Genomic DNA, 15,662 nt, shown 5'->3' with positions numbered 1-15,662 from the left:
AAAGGAATATGATGAAAATATTTTGACAAAGGCATTGTCAATATGCAAGTTTGACTTCCGTAGAGGCAGGATGGGGGTAGCATATAATCCCTTTCTTGTTGAGAGAGAGTGTTGAAAATGGAAATAAGAAAATCCTGATTTAATTTTCCCTTGAATTAAATTAAGAGAAAAATTTTATTCCACATCACAAGAAAACGAGAATGATTTAACTACGTTAATTTCACTTAGTTGGATTAGTTAATTCGAGTTGAGGGCATAACTTAAGTCATGTAGAGTGGTTCTTAAATTTTAGGAGCCCAGGCTGAGTTTAATTTGAGTTGTAATAGTTTAATTCAGTCAAACTGAGTTAATGTGTGTTAAATTAGTTCCAACTGTTGGAGGAACTAGTAGGAGCTCTAGCACTGGGGTGAAAATTCATGTGTTCAACCAGTTAACTGATAAATCAACCAAAATTAACTCATACATGCATGAAATTCAAGTTACCCATTTGATATTGGAGTTCAAGGGCAGCGTACTATTAGCTGTATAATTTTCTGAGTTGTAAAGGTGGTGCATGTAGTCAGAGAAGGGCCTATAGGGATTGTGAAATTCAAGATGGGGATTTCCCTAATTAATATGGGGCTAATTCTTTGAGAAAAAATGCAAGGAAATAGGAGCTTGGCACAAAACATAATTGGCTAAGTATTGGCCAGCGTCAACTTGTGAGGCAGTGAAGTAAATTATACTAGTGTAGAGGTTTCTTGGGCTTGAGAAAGCATTGTAAATATTCTCTATTTTTCTGATCTAATGCAATACACAGATAGGAAGGGGTTTTGAGCAGCAATATTTCCCCTTAGATAAATCTTTGAGCATATGTGATTGAACATTGTCTCATGTTTTGTGATTTCTCGATTGATTAATTGTTTTTGCTAATGAGTAGAGTAGATTCAAGTCTTTTGTTTTAGCATATTACATAAGTAGTTTGAATCTATAAGGAATTTCTACATGGTACCAGAGCAGCAAATCACAATAAAATAGAAGAATTTGAGTTTGTATTTGCAGGTAAATCAAATTTGTAGTCTCATTCTTCAAAGCCAGCAATATGTCGTTCTATGGATTGAGACTCGAGTATGCCCTTGAGGGTAGTTCGAAATATTTTTTTGGAAGGACACGATGGATGTAGTGTTAGAAGATAATGGGATGAAGGAATTCATAGACAATGATATTCCTAATCCTCCAACAACCGTTGCTCAAGTTCTGGCAGAATGGAATAAATGTGTGGCAAAGGCGAGGAGGATCATACTAGAAGGAGTTCGATATCATATTGTCTTGAATATCCACAGGAAGGATGCCCCATATTCAATTAGGAAAGCCTTAATAGATTTATTTGAGAACAATAGTGACCACATGAAGCTGGCATTGGAGGACAAACTTTGGAACATCAAGATGGAGAAGGGAGACACAGTACCACAGTACCTGAGCAGGTTCACCCAATGTCGGGGTGATATTGGGAGCATTGTTATTATAGTTGTTGAAGATGATCTGGTAATCCTAGCACTTCTAGGCATTCCCAAGAGATAGCACAGCTACCGAGATTCACTAAATGGGATGGGAAAACTACCAAATTGGGAGTGATTGTGGTCCAACTTAGTGCAAGAAGAGATAAGGTGGAACACTAGAGATGGAATCTCATCCAAGCATGATGATGAGGAGAACTATGCCTTGGCTGGAAAGGCAAAGAAAGGGAAAGGGAAGAAATCCCAATCTAAAGGAGATTCTGGTTGGGCAGGAAAGAAGAAAGACTTGTCGAAGATTAAATGTTTTCACTGCATGAGATAGGACACTATGCCACTACCATGCGTTGGGACACTTGCATATATTTTTCTTTACACTTCGTAATTTTTACAAACTCATATTGACAAGATTAAACTATTCCAAATTTCTAGTACAATTAAATTAATTGTCACTATCTCCCATAGTTTTCTTTGCCTCTCCTTCTTTCTCTTCATCTCCCTCTTCCTCTCTCTCTCTCATCTCTCTATCCCTATCTCTTTGTCCCTCCCTCTCTTCATATTTGTCACTCTATCTCACTCCCCAACTCTGTGTGTACTTCTCTCCCCCTTTTACTCTCTTATTTTCCACTATATCACTCCTCTCTGCTCCCTCCTATTTTATCTTTTTGTCCCTCCCTCTTTCCTCCTCTACCTGCCCCCTAAATACCACTCACCTCTCTTTCTCTATCACTCCCTCACTTTTCCAATCCTTCCTTCACGTCCCCCTTTCAAATTTGTGACTCCCTCTCTCCCTCTACCCACCTCCTCTCCCTCTCTCTCTACCCTTATCTCTCCTCCCTCCATCCCTTCCTCCCTCACTCTCTCTTTCTGTCTCTCTTCCTATTACTCACACTCTCTCTCCACCTCTTCTTCCCTCCCTCTCCTTCTATATCCCCATCTCTATCTCCTGTTGGAAATCATGATTGTCCTTAGATCTAAACCGCACGTGTCAGTCAATGACCGCATTTCCAGAGATAAGGATCCATAAGAGGTAATTAATACATGTCACGAAACATAGGGGGAGCTTTGGTTTATCCAATGTCCAACAATATCGCCCCCAATGTGATCCGGGTGTGTATCGAACTCGTGACCTAAGCTCTGATACTACTTGTTGGGAATCACAATTTTCGTTAGACCAAAACCCACAGGTGTTAGTCAATTATCGCATTGCCAGAGAGAAGGATCCACAAGAGGTTGTTATTCCATGTCACGAAACACACAGGGAGCTTTAGTTTATCTAATGTACAACATCTCCTCTCTCCCACCCCCTTTTGTGTGTCTCTCTCTTCTCACCTCTTTCTCTCCCTCTATCTCCCACCTCCATATTTGTATTTATCTCTCTCTCTCTCTCTCTCCCTTCCCCATCACTCTCTCTATCTCTTTCTTCGTCCCTCTCTCATTCACCCCCCAACATTCTCTCCCTCCCTCCCTATCTACTTCTCCATCTCCCCACTTACTCCTTGTTTCTCTTTCTCATTGTCTCTTGATGGAGGTGGATGTCAATGAACTGCCACAATCAGTAATATATTTCTATAATTGGTTATTTACAAGCCCATGGTTGTGAAAAACTATCTACCCATGGTATTTGGATGGTGGAAGAAAACAAAGTAAAAATCTAATTTTACAAGTAGCTTTTACCATATATAACTATTCATTACTTTTTACCATAGTGATTTATGGTGTTCACCCATATTTTTTTTGGAACCTATGGTATTTTAAACATAATGAAATTGAATTACTCTTTGTGTAAAGACACCCATAAATAATATAAATATGAGCCTTCACCGTTGCAAAATCCATGCAGCTTCTCATGATTTAGACTTATAACATTTTAACCATTTAATAAAAAGGATTACGCTCTTTTGATATTATTTTTTCCACTACATTATTCTTTTATGCACTTGTGACATATCTTATTAACCATATTTTCTCTACATTATTTTATATACACTTGATACATATTCTATTGTCGATATTCAGTTTCATTCCTTAAATAGTTCAGATCATATCCCTTCCTCCCTCCCCCTTCCTCTATGATCTGGATTTAAACATGAATGCAACAGATTATAGATATAACCATAACTATAGAGATGTAGCGGAAATAATACTTCATTTCATTACTGTAAAATACTAAAATATTCTTACAAACAGAAATGAAAATAAACCAGCTAGGGCGATGGTAGCTTATCTCTGAGAAGAGATGTGGCGGCTACATGCCTCTGAACTGTCTTACAATGAGGCTCGAAGGCCTATTTATTGTTGAGAAACAATGGAAAACCTTAAACATCTAAAAACCTAACCCTAGAAGATGAAACGCCAAACTGTGGGCCCCATTTTGGGTAAATTGGTACATCAACTTCCCAGGGTCGTAACTTTGGCATACGATCTTTATTTGACATGCACAATAGCTCGTTAGAAATATCTATCTGAGGACTACAACTTTGGGAAGAGCAACATCGGTTCATGGACCCATGTTTCTCCCATATTTCCCAAAAAACGTCATTTAGGGCCTCAAAAATGGCTTCGGAAGTTCAAGACCCTAAAAACTGCTAAAAATAGTAAATTGTGTTACAATTAAGGAAACTAAAAAACTAAAAGAGACAATTGTGGGGGTCCAAGTGGGATAAGTGGGTGGCCATCAACATCCACCTAGATCACTCTATTTCGCTATTCCTCTATCAATCCCTACTTCACAACAACCCCCCCCCCCTAGTGTTGTCTCTATCTCCCTCCCATTATTCTTCTCTATCTCTCCCTCCCTCATTCTCTTTCTCTCTCTCTCACTATCTTCTCCACTATGTCATCTCTCTATCTCTCATTCATCTCCTATATTCCACCTACACTCTCTCCCTCTCTTTATTTCTCTTCCCCCCCGCCCCCAAAATCTCTCTCTCACACACACACTCCCTCCCCTCCCTCTCTCTCCCTCTCAATCCATCCTTCACAACAATTCCCCTCCAACTTTGTTTTTTATGTTTCTCCATGTTCCAACCACAAATATCTCACTCCCTATCCCTTCCTCACTCTCTTTCATTATCTCTCTCAGTTTTCAACTCTCACTTTCTCTATCCCCTCACTCACCAACACATCTCCCCCCCGAACTCCTCTTCTCGCTCTTTATCTCCCTTGTCCCCTCAATCCCTCCCTCATGCCCTCACCCTCTCCAACTCCCCTAACTTGACCTCAATTGTTTCCCATGTGTTAAAATCACTAGTTGTAGGAACAAATGTGCATTTTTACTTCTAGACACACACATACACACACATTTTGGTGCTAGGAACATGCACATGTTTTTAGTGCTATAAATGCACAAACATTTTTAACACTAAAAACGTGCATGCACTTTTTTCAATTAAAATTATTCCTAGTAGGAATCTTACATGCATGATGATCGAGTTGCTTCAAATATAGGTTGGGATCACAAATGTGGTGGATTGGGCTACAAATACATAAAAACATTAATTTTTCTATATGGTAGACAAATCCATTGTCCATATATATATATATATTATTTTTAATATATTTTTCTCTTTACATATATCAAAATCTTAAAATACACCCCTCATTTATTTATGCTATAACATTTTGGGTCTTAACCATTGGTAAAAGAAAGTTATATGGTGCACTAGAGGACATGAAAACTATAATATTTAAAAAAGGAGATTGTTGATCATGTTAAGACCCTTTAAGGTTACACTAATAGAAGACCTCATAATTTTAGGCATAATGAATTTCTTAATTTAAAAAAACATAAAATTAATATTATAAGTTTTGGAAAAACAAGTGTCCACAAGAAACATCCCTTCTCTACAACTCCCCAACTTTTTGTAGCAAGATTTCATCTTTTATGTACTCAAAGGCTGCACTAATGAAAAATATGCATTATATTTTGCATAAAAAATAACATATTAGTGCTATAAAAAGTCAAAATTAACCTAGGTCCACAATTTCTATAAATAAAAATTATATATTTGGAAGGTGACTCATTTTCCTACATTTCATCTTTCTACAACATATTCAAATTCGTTATGTAAGTATCTCTAATCATCTCTCCAAGTTAACAAATTATTGTTTTCCTAAATTTGCATTACCATTAATGAGTTAGAAGAGAAAATCACCCACCCAAATTTTATAATAATTACCAAACTACCTAATATAATTTTTACAATAAATCCTACTCTATCTATTTAACACTAACTATTACAATGAAATTTATTTAATAATATAATAGAACATCTTATTTTATATTAAATGAATTTCTAAACTATCAATTAGTAACCTTTACACATATATTTTTCTCACGGACATAATTTTTAAATATTTCAACTGTAAACATTGAATGGAATCCACAAACTTTGTTTACCTAAATTATCGTTCATATATATATCTATGATTATAACGAAGGGAAATTATTGTGATTCTGAGATTTGAACTTAATAACTTGTATTGCAGGCTGTGTAACAATTATAAACTAGTATACCCACTCCAGATGAATGTGAAGCCTAATTTATTAGTTTCCATTTTAAACAAATAAATTTGATATCGAATAATTTGATACTTTTTGAAATTCATTTGTTAGATGTGATCTTTGATATACAACTTCGTCACACTTACTATAATTAATGTCACAAAATGCTTTGTTACTTAGTAGAGATTTTCAAATCAATGTTTTGGCTAAGATGGAACTCAAAAGTTACTTTATCTACGACACAAGTGCTTTCCTAGGAATAAATGTTTCTTTATAAGCACCGATTGCTGATTTGGTAATTCAAGGCTTAGTTATTACTTCAATCTACTAAAAATCACAGATAAAAAAATGTGGTGTTTGTAAAATTATTTATTGAGTTTTTGTTGTGCAAATAAATATAAGTGAATTGTATATTAAACATTTGAAATACGTCTATTTCCACAACAACGAACCCATTGACATGCTTCATAGATATTTGAATATGTTGATCGACTTTGTCGCATCATGTCCTACTAAAAGCTATCCTTTGGGAAATGTCTTTTCTTAGATAGCTTGCTCAAATGCCAAGGTTTTTGTGCTCTCACATACACTATCACATCTAATGTTACATTTCAATCGCCAGTTAGCAAGACATAAAAAGAAACGGCATAGAAAAATGTTTCATCAAAGAAAAAAAAACCCATGATATTATAGAGGTTTTTGCAGTTGAAATTGAAAAAAAATCTCATAAAGATGCATTATTTTTAAATGGAAAGAGTTTGAACCTAGTAGATATCAATATATAATTAGAATTTAGAGCTAAGGGAAATGACAAGAGTTTGAAACTTATAGATTGATATATAATTAAAACTTAGAGCCAAGGATATCCAAAAAACATGGTTGAATTATTAAGTAAAGAACGGGATGACACTTGCCACTATAACATGAATGTTTAGAGAAAAAGGGATGCTAATTAGTAGAAACACATGTTGATTAAAAACTAGGAAAAAAAAAAAAGTTTTAAACCAAAAAAACACCATTGAGTATGCATAGATTTTAAAAAAGTCTAAATAAAAAATATAAAAACTCTAAAGCAAACCAAATAACCTTAATATAGAAAACACCGTTAAAAGTCCACATAATAATTCTAAGCATAGAAGAGAGAATAGAATTCACTCAAAGCCCCTTTTAGTGCAACTTGAGGAAGACTGAAAATAGACATTGATTCTCTAAAATGAGACTAAGACAAAAGCTTGATTCATGGACAATTTTAAGAACAACATAGAAAGAGTATCCCTATGGATATTAATTAATGAAAAAAATGACATAAGTATCCTTGTGAATGTGAGTTGATAAAAAAGCAACGTAAAATGAGTATCTTTATGGATGTTAATGCATTTTGTGAGAGTACATGCGCAACTAGCTCCTACATTTCCTAGTGAAAATAGGAATCAATGATTGATACAAAGTTCACTTTGAAGAAAAAATTGATCTTGAACAAAATGATGAATCATAAAAAATCAGTTGGGGAAGCATTGCACATCCTCCCCCATATTGTTGAAAAAGGTTAGGCATAGATGATAGTAATATATGTCATAGATATTGGTAAAAATATGAAGGTACAAGTTAAACATTACTATGATATCAAGCAACCTAGTCAGAAACACTCTAAAGTAGTTACTCCAAGATATTTGAAAATAAAGTAGTATATAAGCATGGAAGTAAACACTGCCTCATGACATTCTAAGATTATAGGCACTAATTGCCCAAAACAATAAAGAAAAGTGTAAAGAAAAGTAAAACTAAATGAAAATGATCATTAACAACAATCCTCAATAAACAAGATTATAGTAAATACCCATTTACAAATAAAAAGTCAACACATATTTAACTTATAATAAAATGCATAAATAAATAAATATATAAAAAAAATTTCCATGATCCTATTTAAGGTCCAAAAGATAACAAAGAAATAGAAATAGAAGTAGAGTATGATGCCATTAAAAAGTGTTGCACCAATAACTATACTAAAATTAAAATAAACTATAATAAATTCACCATAGTTTAACTAACAAATACTACTAATAAAATAAAACTATCATAAAATAATATTAATATTATATAATAAACCAATAATAATGATAATATTAATATTATATAATAAATAAATAATATCAATAAAAGAAAACTATCATAAAATAATCATAATTTAAGCAACCAATAATATTAATATTATATAATAACAAAAATGAAAAAAAATAATTATAATAATTTTCAATAAATTATTTCAAAAATATATTATTATTTATGATTAAAAAAACTCAAAAAAACAAATTATTGGTATATTCATATGAAAACATATAAATTAAAAAGAAAGGAAAAATATTAATAAACTTTTTCAAATGAAAGGTTTTTAAACTAGTAAATATGGTGTGTAATAGTTTATTTGAATAATAGTGAAATGTTTGTTTGTAATATTTTTACATAAATTAAATATAAGATTTTCAATAAAGAGTGATAATGAAAATATTATTTGTAAAGTGTAATAAATAGGTAAAATAATTTTTTTTATGTGTAAATAAGGATTTTCTTTTTTTTTTTAATTTAGTAATATAATTTTTGGTAAAATTGTGAATTTTAATTGTTTGAAATGTGTCTTGAATTTATAAATAAATTTAGTAATATTCTGAAAACCTCTAAACATTCAAATTCTGCTAATTGCACAAATGAAATTTACAATTCCAATTTCAGATAAAATTCAATAAACTCATAAAATAAACCAATAATCACAGATTTTTTTGAGTAAAGATAAAGAGATAAACCAAGATATTTTTGTTTTTCTTCTTGTAAATTTAGTGATACAATTTTTGATAAGATTGTGAAATTTAATTGTTTGAAATACATTTTAGAATAAATAAATAAATTTATCAACACCATGAAAAACCTCTAAACACTTAAATTCTCTAAATTAAACAAATAAAATTTATAATTCCAAAAATTATTTCCCAAATTTCCGGTAATCAAATCATGACAAAAACTAAAAAAACTAAAACAAAACACTTAAATTACATCAATGTTAATAGCCATTTTTAAAATATTTCATATACTTAGAACAAAGTTAACCATTAACTTTGTTCCTATTCTTTTTTCAGACAGAAAAATCATCATAGATTTATATTAAGATAATATAACGATCGTAGTACATTTTCATATGACAGTAGGAAACTGCCAGGCTATAAAGGCATATAGAAACAGAATTTGAAAGATGGCCAAGAGATCAGACCCAAAATCTCAAAAATATGCTGAAAAGTTGAGCGGTTGTACATCATGGACAGAGATAACCCAATACTAAAATGCAAGTCATATGAAACAGATTGAAGAAAGACACAATCCCATGATGTAGGAAGAGCTACATAAACCAAAAATTGAAAGAACTCACATTCCCTTGATTCTATGATCCTGAATAAAAAATGTAGATCCATCATGAAGAACTTTCAAAGACCAAGATCCCGGCTCCATCGCAAGGCCTTCCTTGGAGAGGAGGTCAGCCTGGACATTCCTGGAACGGGGGATATGTTGGATTGAAAACTGCTTGAAAGAGTTTCGAAAGTGCATAATTCTGCTTAGATAACCGAGAAGGTGTGGACTGCTAATGAGGCCATCCCCATTAACATGATCTATCAAAGATTTTGAGTCCCCATATACTGAAATATTCTGGATGTCAAGAAAGTCACAAAAAGCAAGAAGCCCTGATAGGGCCCTAGCCTCGGCCATACTGTTTGAGCCCTGCCCTCCATACCAAGATAGAAAATATTGTAAGTTGTCCTCCATGACGATATGAACACCGCAACCACAGATATTGTTTTGTTCAGCTCCATCAAAGAAGGCACCAGGCACCTGGAAAGGAAAATCATCCGACAAATTTTTACAGACTTTGTTTGTCTCAACATTTTCCTGATGGAGCGTGTCATGGCAAACCAGAATGCGATGCAGGGATGACTTGAGAGGTTCCTTTGAGTCTTTGAAGATTTGAGCATTTCTCCATTTCCAGAGGAACCAACAGGATATGATGAACAAGGATCTCCAAGAAGGGTTCTGCTCGCTCCACCATTTAAAGGCCACCTGTACCGAAGGAAAAATAACGTGAGGAAAACCATAAAACAGAGAAAGATCATACCAGATCTGGAGAGACGAGGCACAATGGAAGAACATATGAAGATTTGATTCCTCATCCGCTTGACACATAGCACATCTGCTCGGTCCATGCCAGTTTTTCCTTCAAAGGTTTTCCCATGATAGATTCCTGTTATAAAAGAGCAGCCATGAAAAAAGGATCATCTTGAGAGGGCATCCCGACTTCCACAGGCATGGAGGAAAAAGTGGGCTGGAGCTAGGGGAAGGAGGAGAAATCATGATCGAATAAATGTCCTTAACACGAACAGGAAACTTTGCCTTAGGGACTGTCCATATCATATGGTCACAGGACCCCGAACAATCCTAGGCCGCAGAGGTCTTCTATAACTGAATTCCATAGCGGGATCAGAGTAGCCATTAAGAAGATATTCAGAGGATTTTGCAATTTACACCGCCATAATGGAAAGAGGCCATAATTTTGCCAAAAAATAATGGAAATTTTCATGATTTTGAAAAAATTCCGGCTAGACATTTCTAGAAAGTCATTTTACAGCTGTCAAAGTTGGAGTGCCCAAGAATTTTTTGATGGCCAATCATTTTCACAAATTCAAACACTTTTTAAATTTATTTTTTTTACCAAATTCCCTCGGAAATTTGAGTGATCAAGAGAAATTGTAACCTCTGTAGAAATTTAGTCACAGGATTATCCCAAAAGACGATTTCAACCCTGTAAGCTATAGGGATTTTCCGTTCTGGATCGAAGCCTAGAACAAGAGGGATTTTGAGGTTTTGATCCAAAAAAATTAGAGGACGCTGTTGCTGCTGAGCTATGGGCGTGTTCTCTCCAATAATCTCATTGATTATGAAAAATGGACACCTAGGGTGCAGATCTGATGCCTTTGCAGAGGACGAGGAGTACAACCCACAAGTAGAATCAAGCAACAAAGGGCCACAGCAGAGGTAACAGTCTCAACGTGTAGGGACGAGCTCTACTTACAGGCAAAGTCAGCGAATAAAACATGCAACAAATGGATCTGCACTCCCAAATGCACTAGTTCATAAGATCCCTATGAACTGCAGCAAGAGAGAAAGTCCTGATTGAAGAGGTGAAAAATTGGCGCTAACAAAACAAAAGATCAGAAATCATTATGAGGCGTGAGAAAGGCTAGGCCTCGAGGTGCAGTACAGCGCAGAAGAGACGAGCAACAGAAGGAATTCAGCAACCTGGGTTAGACCATAAAGGAACAATAATACGTGCTTACAAACATCCGCTACAAGTCCTGCAACTCTCAGATCTGAAATATCTAGGTTGACTGTTCACTGCCATTGGCTGCAGTCAAAGATAGACCACCACGGAACTCTTCAAGCCCAGACTCCAGGATTGAAACACGCAACAGAGCAATGCCGCAAATAAGGAAAGGGGAAATTGACTAAAAAATAACCGTCTAGTCTAAGGAGGTGGAGGAGTTACCGAGAAAGTTATGGAAATTCTGGTCATTTTTAGAGAAAATCTAGGAAAGATTTTTGTAAATCCAAGTTATAGTTGTTAAACTTCAGGGAAAGTTATGGAAATTCTGGTCATATTTAGAGAAAATCTAGGAAAGATTTTTGTAAATCCAAATTATAGTTGTTAAACTTCAAAATTTTAAGTATCCTAACGTTTTTTATGATGCTGAATTCAAAAAGCTATAACCTGACCTTAAAGTTGCAGGAAACTATCAATAAGTTCGAGTTACCATGGGAGAACGGGTTTAACGGCTGTCAAAAGGAGAGCCACATCTCTCCAGATCAAGGAAACAGTGCTGCAGAGCTGCTATCTGAGAAATATGAAAGGCCTCAAGCTGGAGGTAAACAAAATCCGAAATCCAAACAGCGCATTAGAGCCGAATGATCATGTTTAGGGAGCGGAGAAAACGGAGCTGAATAAACTAACTCAAAAAAAGAGCAAAGAGAGACACCATTTCTGATCCTTTGCAGAGATCCAGGTTAAAATCTGAATCACAAATGAGTTTAGATTTTTTGATCAAATAATATAACAGCAAAAAGTATTGAAACTAAATTTTTTAATTCACACATCATTAAGATTTTATTATCTGGTAATGAATGTGTGAAGGCATAAATATACATTAATCCAACCATTAGTTTTTAAGTAGAAAAGTGAGATTTTAACTCAATGATCATTATACGAAACAATAATGTCTATATGGCCGTTATCGACGTAAAAGCAAAAAAATGTATCGAAGATAATTTGTAACCTGCAGAAGAATAGAAGATCACTGTAAAGAGCAGCAAAGTTCATGCCTAGTTACAAGTTGTAACTACCTTTCTAACTTTCTGCTCCAAGGGTCCTCTGCCCATGTTTTTAAGGTTACACCTTCTATTTCTTCTCTGTGATGCTTGCACTGTGTTCTTCATGCACTTTCCTGGTTTTACTAGTTACATTTTCCCTGTAGATTTTTGCACCTTCACCCATGCACATTTCCTGTAGAATTTTGCACCTCCACCCATGACTGCTATATGTTGTCCCTCCCCACCAATACTCCACACCACCCATACAAATTCTATGTCAATAGATACCATTGCAAGGCTTCAAATTCTAAACGCACTTTCCTAAAGAGTACGCTTCCCACGTCAAATTTTTGCAAGGCTTCAAATTCTCAACCCACTTTACTAAAGAGTACGCTTCCTGCATCAAATTTTATTTTTCTTGATCCCTTTTGTATGCTTGAAAATCAAATCCCATATTTTCTTGATCCCTTTTGTATGCTTGAAAATCAAATACCATGTAACAAGATGGGATCCTCTGAGATCTTGCATCTGATTTCCAAGTCACAAGGCAACACACTCTTTTCAACATCCGGCTGGGGAAATGACACAGTGGGTGGTAAACAGAAACCACCCATTGGGCATTGTATAACCCCCCCAGTCGGCGTGATGAGCTATCAACGCAGAACAATGCGTAGCAGTAGATTTCTCTCTTTTCTTACGATTTTGGACAGCGGTATTCTTCCCCACTCCTCTCATTCCAATTAAAACGGCTATAACTCCAAGCCCAAGCCCTCTTGCGATGTCCATGAAAATACAGTAATGACATGAATGACATGTTGTATGCACACAATCTGAACACAAGGAGATGGAAATCATTGCATCGAACATCGAAGAGAGCGAGGGGAGTAAAATACCAGAGAATCGATACTTGCTAGTTCAGACTGATCCTCGATCCTTTAATCCTCCGTCTGGTTTTGAGAGAGACAGCGTAGAAGGCAATTGATATTTAACAAAGCTTCTACCATGTTTCCTTTTACTTTCTGCTCATGCTCACCTCTTCCTCTCCTCACCTCTCTGGCTCCAATGCTATCCAGTATAATGTAATGGCCGCACACGGAACATTAGCCCTTCTCATGCCGAATGAACACGAATAACCTTATCTCTTTACGGAATAACTTTACCTTTATCTCTTACAGGGTCGTGACACTGAACTTTCACGAACTTTGATTCTCTCGAAAAGTTGGTGCGGTTTTAAACATCCCTTCTCAGCTTGTGGGTCTATAATAATTCAGATCCGAGTGTAGATTTGGTTTATTGGAGGCAGCGCTCAAATTAGGGTTAAATTGATTTCACCTGGATTTTCCTATACACCCAAATTCATAATTAAATTAATTATCTAAAATTAATTTAAATAAATCTAACACAAAATATATTTTAAATTTTATGTAATTATAATTTACAATCAAATTAAATTAACAATAATAATGAATTGAGTTGAAAGATAACCATGGCAAAGTGAGTGGGGTTTTCTCTATTCCATTAGTCTGAGATAAGTCTCTATCTTTATATGTTTTCATTTTTTACAATTTTTTTATTTAATTTTAATTGAAATAAAATGAGAATTTCTTGTAATTTTAAATTTCAGAAATCAAATATTTTAAATTTTTTTAGAGACTAATATATTTATATATTTAAAAAATACATTTTAAATCATTTAAATTAACAATTTTATTTAAAAAAAATTGTAATTTTATTTTAGAAAAATTGCAATTTTAAATGTGAAAGACTTTTGAGAAAAAAAATCATGCTCCAAATGAGATTACGAAGCTGTTATTAATGGAAGTATTCATCAGTAAAAAAAAATTGAGATTTTAATTCAATGATCATTATACATGACAATAAAAGCTGCATGTAGAAACACACCTATAAACATAAAATGGAAATAATGTTTCGAATATAACATGCAACCTGGACAAAAATGGAAGGTCGATGCAAAGAGCAACATGTTGCAAGTAGCTATGCAACTTTCTCTGCCTCTGCTTGGGCTGTCTCTCAGCTTTGCCCTTTTTGTTTCTATACATACCACTGTTATACATTCCTGATAGGTTTTTGCACCTTTCACCTGTAATTGTCCATATATCCCACCTGATAACCATTAAATCTAATCAGTTGCAAGGGTTCAAGTTCTCCCTGCACTTCCTTGGGATTTACTAGTTACACTTTTCTGGTAAGATTTTGCACCTCCACCCATGTACCTTCCCTGTAGATATTTGCACCTCCTCCACCCATGTACCTTCCCTGTAGATATTTGCACCTCCTCCACCCATGTAACTTCGCTGTAGATTTTTGCACCTCTTCCACCCATAACTGCTATATGTTGCCTCTCACCACCGATACTAATTTTGTTTAAATAGATTCCCCTGCAAAGCTTCAAGTTCTCCACCCCACTTTTCCAGAAAGTACGCTTCCCACAACATGTTTCCTTGATCCCTTTTATTAGCTGGAAAATCAAATCCCATGTAAAAACATCGGATCGTCTCAGATCTTTCATCTGACTTCCAAGTCACAAGGCAACGCGCTCTCCTCAACATCCGGCCCAGGAAATGACGCAGTCGGTGGTAAATAACGACCACCCATTGGGCATTGCATAAGCCCCCCAACCGGCGTGATTAGCTAGCAACGCAGAGCAATACGTAGCAGTGGAATTTTCTCTTTTCTTACGACATTGGACAGCGAGATTCTTCCCCACTCCTCTCATTCCACTCAAAACGGCTATAACTCCAAGGCCAAACCGTCTTGTGATGTTCATGAAAATACAGTAATGACCTGAGTGACATCTTTTATCCACACAATCTGAACACAAGGAGATGGAAATCGTTGCATTGAAGGTATAGCGAAACATTGAGGAGGAGGGCAGTAAAATACCAGAGAATCGATATTTGGCAGTTGGGACCCATCCTTGGTGCTTTAATCTTCCAATGTATATGGATTCAGATAGAGAGTGCGGAAGGAAATTGATATTTAACAAGGCTTCTACCATGTTTCATGCTCATCTCTTCATCTCCTGACCTCTGTGGCTCTGCTGCTATCCACCATAATATAACGCCCTTACATGGAATTTTAGCCCTTGTTATGCTGAATGGACACGAATAACTTTAAGCATAGTCTAACATATCCACAATTTTGTGAGAAAAAATAAAAAATATTATAAAGATTTTGTTAAGATTAAGCAGATATTTTGAAAAAATTTAGTGATTAAATTTTAGTATTTTTATAATGTT

The 15,662-nt window shown here is 35.0% G+C and overlaps 1 long non-coding RNA gene across 1 annotated transcript; it reads right to left on the bottom strand.

Annotated features, from left to right (window-relative positions):
• Positions 1-14,236: 14,236 nt before the first annotated feature.
• LOC149237382 (uncharacterized) lies at positions 14,237-15,434 on the bottom strand. Its single transcript, XR_016245258.1, has 2 exons — positions 14,696-15,434; positions 14,237-14,657 (listed from the first exon to the last, which is right to left on the bottom strand). It is a non-coding gene; the product is annotated as an uncharacterized LOC149237382 (long non-coding RNA).
• Between the last annotated feature and the right edge of the window lie 228 nt (positions 15,435-15,662).

Source organism: Pinus tabuliformis, chromosome 8 (assembly GCF_031772625.1).
Source record: "Pinus tabuliformis cultivar Carrire ecotype Pingquan chromosome 8, CPIR1, whole genome shotgun sequence".
Lineage (NCBI taxonomy): Eukaryota > Viridiplantae > Streptophyta > Pinopsida > Pinales > Pinaceae > Pinus > Pinus tabuliformis.
Note: the sequence above shows the minus strand (reverse complement) of the source record. Positions and strands in the feature narration are given on the sequence as shown.